The sequence below is a fragment of the Anarhichas minor genome, unplaced genomic scaffold (genome assembly GCF_050575085.1).
Source record: "Anarhichas minor isolate MPS153535 unplaced genomic scaffold, ASM5057508v1 ptg000033l, whole genome shotgun sequence".
Lineage (NCBI taxonomy): Eukaryota > Metazoa > Chordata > Actinopteri > Perciformes > Anarhichadidae > Anarhichas > Anarhichas minor.
The window spans coordinates 10,891,221-10,898,564 of NW_027466479.1; positions in this window are offsets into that span (position 1 = coordinate 10,891,221).

Consider the following 7,344-nt stretch of genomic DNA (forward strand, 5'->3'; position numbering starts at 1 on the left):
AACCTAAGTTACTTTAATCACTCCTGTGCAGAAGAGGTCAAGCTCACGATAAAATTATTTCCACACAAACTGAAAGGTTTACCAATCCTTTTTCATTTCTTAGCAGAAACAGATTCCACTCCATCTGTTATATTGTTTATAGATAAGAAATTCATTAAACTGCTGGACTCATACACAGTTGCTCCTTTTCCCCCCACGACCCTCTGATTTATTAGTAGACTCATCTGTTTTTTTCTTCGTCAAAGCAATTGTAGGTATTGTCTATCACAGGGGTTCTTAACCGTTTTGACCTCGGGGCCCAACTTTTCAAGTACAAAGTGTCCCGGGGCCCATTCAAATATTAACACTATTAGTTTAACTAATTGATCTCACTCTTGGTTTGATTTGTATTCAATAACTATATTGTTACCTGTTCAACTCCACCCCTATTTTGGAGCAAAACTGCCTAAAATGACATACCCAAATTAAAATGGCGGTAGCTTCTGAACCACTGTGACTATATGCATCAAAACCTGTAGGTCATATAGAAACAGAGCAGGGCCTTTGGAGTCAGTAAAAATTGAAGATTTTTGTCCGCATAAAATAAAAAAGTATCTTTCAGTATAAATAACTGCCTGTGGCTGTATCTGTACAGGTAAATGACAGTATAGGGCTGTAACTACACTATCAGTGAACAACTGTCTCAAATTTGAAGAAGATTGGACAAAGTATGACGATTCTACAGTGTTTCTTCCATGAAGAGATCCAGGCGGAGCTCTAAAAGGATATTTGAAGACCCAAATGGACAGATGGTAACCAAATGATATTCTGACACACTAAAGGTGTTTCTCCCTTTATATTTTGATATTATATTATTTTTTAAAAACTATATATATATGGTCGAAGACGTGGTATGTAAGTAGCGGACTTACTGTGCGTAATCGCTGCGACTGAGCGCACGGTCGAGTATGAGGGTAGCTCAGTTACGCAAGGTTATACATTGGTTGACGACTTATAGAAGAGGAAGATATGGTTTGTACTTTAAGTGCTAGCGTTTTCTGAAGCTACTAGCTCCATAGTAACATCCGCTAGCACATTGTTGGGTCTGTAATGTGTCTTTTTCCGTCGAAATGCTGCAAGATCCGACTTGCAGCGGTTATGGCGACTTTGGACAGTGTGTGTTTGGGCTCCTTTTGTGAAAAATCCATAAGAAATGAAAGAAAATCGATGATTTATTTGCAAAGATGAGGGTTTTGGGCATGCTGGGATACCAAACACGGCCATGTTTTGTGACGTAGTTTGCGCAAGCAAGCCGTAGGAATGGAACGGAAGGGGAGGGGATCGAGGACGCCGGCGTCCTCGCAGAGTTGAACAGGCAAAACCCTTGTCAAATAAATGAGATGATACAATGTGATGATCACAAAGACATTTATTTATCATGTGTATGTAAACCTGCATACACAACAAGAAGCCCAACAGGCTTTCCCACGAGCGTTGGATGTTTCGTCGCTAGGTGTCGCTTTATTTTTGAAGGCTTCAGTGCTTCGTTTGATAGCATTAGCCCACATTCCACACACTGAAAGTGTTAAGAAAGTCAGGATTGTAAATTATGTAACACTGCTGCCCTCTAGTGGTTAAATCGTGTAATGTTTATGATTCATTAAATGATGTAACACTGCTGCCCTCTAGTGGTTAAATTGTGTAATGTTTATGATTCATTAAATGATGTAACACTGCTGCCCTCTAGTGGTTAAATTGTGTAATGTTTATGATTCATTAAATGATTTAACACTGCTGCCCTCTAGTGGTTAAATCGTGTAATGTTTATGATTCATTAAATGATGTAACACTGCTGCCCTCTAGTGGTTAAATCGTGTAATGTTGATGATTCATTAAATGATGTAACACTGCTGCCCTCTAGTGGTTAAATCGTGTAATGTTTATTACTCATTAAATTATTTAACACTGCTGCCCTCTAGTGGTTAAATCGTGTAATGTTTATTACTCATTAAATTATTTAACACTGCTGCCCTCTAGTGGTTAAATCGTGTAATGTTTATTACTCATTAAATGATTTAACACTGCTGCCCTCTAGTGGTTAAATCGTGTAATGTTTATGATTCATTAAATGATTTAACACTGCTGCCCTCTAGTGGTTAAATCGTGTAATGTTTATTACTCATTAAATTATTTAACACTGCTGCCCTCTAGTGGTTAAATCGTGTAATGTTTATGATTCATTAAATGATTTAACACTGCTGCCCTCTAGTGGTTAAATCGTGTAATGTTTATGATTCATTAAATGATTTAACACTGCTGCCCTCTAGTGGTTAAATCGTGTAATGTTTATGATTCATTAAATGATGTAACACTGCTGCCCTCTAGTGGTTAAATCGTGTAATGTTTATTACTCATTAAATGATTTAACACTGCTGCCCTCTAGTGGTTAAATCGTGTAATGTTTATGATTCATTAAATGATTTAACACTGCTGCCCTCTAGTGGTTAAATCATGTAATGTTTATTACTCATTAAATGATTTAACACTGCTGCCCTCTAGTGGTTAAATCGTGTAATGTTTATTACTCATTAAATGATTTAACACTGCTGCCTTCTAGTGGTTAAATCGTGTAATGTTTATGATTCATTAAATGATTTAACACTGCTGCCCTCTAGTGGTTAAATCGTGTAATGTTTATTACTTATTAAATGATTTAACACTGCTGCCCTCTAGTGGTTAAATCGTGTAATGTTTATGATTCATTAAATGATGTAACACTGCTGCCCTCTAGTGGTTAAATCGTGTAATGTTTATTACTCATTAAATGATTTAACACTGCTGCCCTCTAGTGGTTAAATCGTGTAATGTTTGTGATTCATTAAATTATTTAACACTGCTGCCCTCTAGTGGTTAAATCGTGTAATGTTTATTACTCATTAAATGATTTAACACTGCTGCCCTCTAGTGGTTAAATCGTGTAATGTTTATTACTCATTAAATGATGTAACACTGCTGCCCTCTAGTGGTTAAATCGTGTAATGTTTATTACTCATTAAATGATTTAACACTGCTGCCCTCTAGTGGTTAAATCGTGTAATGTTTATGATTCATTAAATGATTTAACACTGCTGCCCTCTAGTGGTTAAATCATGTAATGTTTATTACTCATTAAATGATTTAACACTGCTGCCCTCTAGTGGTTAAATCGTGTAATGTTTATTACTCATTAAATGATTTAACACTGCTGCCCTCTAGTGGTTAAATCGTGTAATGTTTATGATTCATTAAATGATGCAACACTGCTGCCCTCTAGTGGTTAAATCGTGTAATGTTTACATCACATGATAAATAAATGTCTTTGTGATCATCACATTGTATCATCTCATTTATTTGACAAGGGTTTTGCCTGTTCAACTCCGCGAGGACGCCGGCGTCCTCGATCCCCTCCCCTTCCGTTCCATTCCTACGGCTTGCTTGCGCAAACTACGTCACAAAACATGGCCGTGTTTAGTATCCCAGCATGCCCAAAACCCTCATCTTTGCAAAGAAATCATCGATTTTCTTTCATTTCTTATGGATTTTTCACAAAAGGAGCCCAAACACACACTGTCCAAAGTCGCCATAACCGCTGCAAGTCGGATCTTGCAGCATTTCGACGGAAAAAGCCCCATGGTTAAGAATCACTTGTCTGTCAGTCTGCTCGTCATCTTCTGTGATTGAAGCCAAAGGGTCAAGCTGGTCTCAGGACTTTATTAGACATCTTCTCTCTTTCTCTGTGTCAAAACTGAGCACATGTGACCCGGATTCAAACCGGGGTTTCTGTGGTCAACTGAACTTAAGTTGGGAAAATAATAATTATGAATTCATAACATAGTCATATTAGTTTGAAATAGAAGAAAAGAGAAAATATTTTACATTGTTGAAATTCTCAAGTCTGGCCAGAGCGCTGAGTATGGTTATAAATGCCTCTTCTGGAAACATTGTTAATCTATGAGATGAACTGTTACTCCCCATATATATATTAGATTAGCATGTATCAGGAGGCTGCGCTCCAATAACCATGCATGTAGATTGTACATAAATCAGTGTGGTGGTTATCATGACTGCATATTTAATGACTCGCTCGCAGTATTTCAGAAATGATTAAACCATTAGTCCAAGCTCATCCAGCTTTGGTTGCATAAGACCTTCCTGTGACTGTGCCTCCTACTCCGAGGTGAGGCAAAGAGATGTTGTGCGTGCAGCACCTTTACCCTCGTTGTTGTTGTCCACCTCAGAGTTTCACCAAACCTCCCTTTAACCCACATCGACCTGACCGGCCCTCTGATCTATGGCCTTTTTATTATGGGACTGTGGGTTTATAATCCTGCAGAAATGACAGATTTTCCTCTTTAAAATGTATATTGATTAAAAACACAGGTTATAAAGCTCTACTATTTTCAAATGACATCTTCCACATGTGTTTTAAACAGCGTCAGTAATAACCTTGTCAATACAGACTCATGGAGGGCTGTAGTTGCCTGAGGGTAAAATTATCTAACAGCTAATACCAGATTCTCCCACACCTCCGGGCATAACAGATACAAAAGTGCACAAGTGATTTTTCTTATGCCTTTGCGCTACCTGAAATATTCTTAGAGTCACAGTGACATTTAATCAGTGACATTTAACCAGGCACTGTTTGTCCCCAAAAGACATCGTAGCCTACTTGAATCACTCCTGTGCTGAAGAAGGTCAAGCTTACCTGCCTCTGTGAGTTCAGCCCAGTGGCACTGACCTCAATCTTCACGGAGTCCTTGTATCTCTCAGTGTTTTCTTATCTCCCATGTAATACAGCCTCGCTCCTTTACCCCCTGCAGTTGGCCTTCGTGTTGAAGTGTCCGCTGTGTCAACACGGTCCTATAACTTGTCCAAGAACTCCCGTAAACCTCAATGACAGCGAATATACATTAGCTGTGAATTCAGCACCATCATCCTGAAAGTGCTCTGTGGGCAAATCTCCCAGCTGAACATCATTTCAGAAATCTGCTGGTGGATATTATAAGGCTTCCTGTATATCAACCGTGACCCCCACCTGTCTTTGCTGTTTCACTGAGAGAGAGAGAGAGATGTGCTCAGTCCACTACTCTGCGCCCTGTACACAGATGACTCCTCGCCTCTCGCTCCCTGAATGTCAGATGGCCTCTGACCCTTCAGGGCGTCGTCGACACAGAGGAAAAGGACTGTCGTATGACATCAGATGAACATGCTGCAAAAATAGGCAAGGATGCAATCGCAGATTAAAAAAATACCACAAAAAACATTTCGTATGATTATCCTTCTAAATGATAGAACTACCTTTGAAATGAATGTGTCACGGTCATATATTTAGTTGTTGCTTTGTTGTTTTTGCTGTCCTGCTTTATATGTCTGTCTTGTTTGGTCTTTGATGAAGTTGATGTAACCTTCATCTGTATCCTTTTGCCGCTTTTCATGCCTTGAAACCAATAAACAGGTCGAGATCAATAAATATATCAAAGGACATCCTCCTAAAATGGGATTTATCAACGTAATTATTAGCAGTGGACAGTACATTTACTCAAGTACGTATCTTTCTGATAATTGAGGTTTATAACATTGAATCTAATGTGAAAGGCTGGCGTACATTCTGTTTGTTTTACTGATGAGAGAAAAACAACAACAACTATGTCGATGTTTATTAGAAAAGAATGAGCTAGCCAATTAACCCCGACTAAATACATTTATTTGGTCTCATTTATAAAGTATTGAAAACAAAATTGTAATTTATCAAACATATGTATCTTCTCAATGGCTCTTTTACCTTTCAGGATAATATCAGGTGATGCAGAGATAAAGATGGCAATGAACAAATTCACGCTTCTCATGAGATAGGTCAGTCCTATTCTGAGAGTGGATCCCCAGAAAACACTTGGGAATCACTGTTGTATTCGTTCACGTGTTAATGCACTTAATTTTGAAGCCGAAACATGTTTTTCACTTTAATAGTTCTGGCATGTAACATCATCGTTATCATTACCCAGGATTTTTACTGAATCAAGTATTTTTTCATTGTCGTATTGGTTCTTCTACTGAAAAAGGTGAAGGATCTGAATACTCCTTCTACCATCGTCTATTCATCAATGTGATTAGATGTCCATGTTTAGCATATAGTCTAATATTTGGTGTTTCACAAGAGCTCAAAAGAGTTCAAAAGAGTGCATGAATAAGAGGGATCTGCATTACAGTCAAACCTCCCAAAGTAATGAAATAGTCTGAGCCTTTGGGCGGAGCAGCACATCGAGAGCAGTCCAGAAAAGAGAAATGCAAAGAAGAAATGGCATCACTTTAGATATACGACCAAGAGAAGGGCAGAACTTTCCCCTGATGTATTCCACGCCCGTTCACTTGTCAGATGTGATTAAAAGGCTTCAGCCTATCCCACACCAGTGATGTACTCGTTCCCTTCCCTCGGGAAACCTGAGTCACATACATTAGCTAAATTGCTGCATTTTTGGTCCACTGTGAGCCAGCGAGCAGGCGAAGATCCTCAGGCAGGTTCTTCTTACAGTCCCTCAGTCTCAGCGTGAGACTGAAGGTGACCGGCCTCTCAACTCTGAAACACCCAGTAGGGGAATGTTGTGCTGGAAGATTCAGGGTCTTTTAAATCACTTCTCCTCTTACTTTTATTCATAAAATGTCATCTTTCTCTGTCCTGTTTTGCTTTTATGCTAATCTATATTCTTTAATACAGTCAGTATTTCCATTTTCTGCTTCTACTCCACTACGATTCAGAAGGAAATATTGTACTTTTTAATCTACAACATTCGTTTGCCACCTGTAGTTTGAGATTAAGATTTTAGATACAAAACATGTGATCAGTTAACACATTAAAACACACTTGTTACAGATTAATCAGCCAAATAGTGCAGAAAGTTTTTTGAATTAGCTGCAAATCAACATGCAGCAGCATTTAATGATTCCCATATGCACTAGCAACCACCATCCAATAATATAATATATGATGATATAACTCTGACTGCATAATGAGTACTTTTACTTTTTTTACTTCTATTTGAGTACTTCTTTCAGCACTGCTTAACTGTGTCTTTTCTTATTTTATTCAAACGTTTGTTATGTTGTGTCTCCTTTCTGTGTCACTCACATTGTGGCAATGGCAACAAATGGTTAAATAACAAAATATTTGACTTCATCTTCATAATGATCTCCATAATAATTAGAGACACTGCATTTCGTCTCCAAAACAAAGCTACAGTTTTAGCAAGCAGCTCTGCTGAAGTGTCCTTGAGCAGGACAGTAAGAACTCAGTGAGTGCCGATCTCAAGCTGAAAAGGAAATTATTCAAAA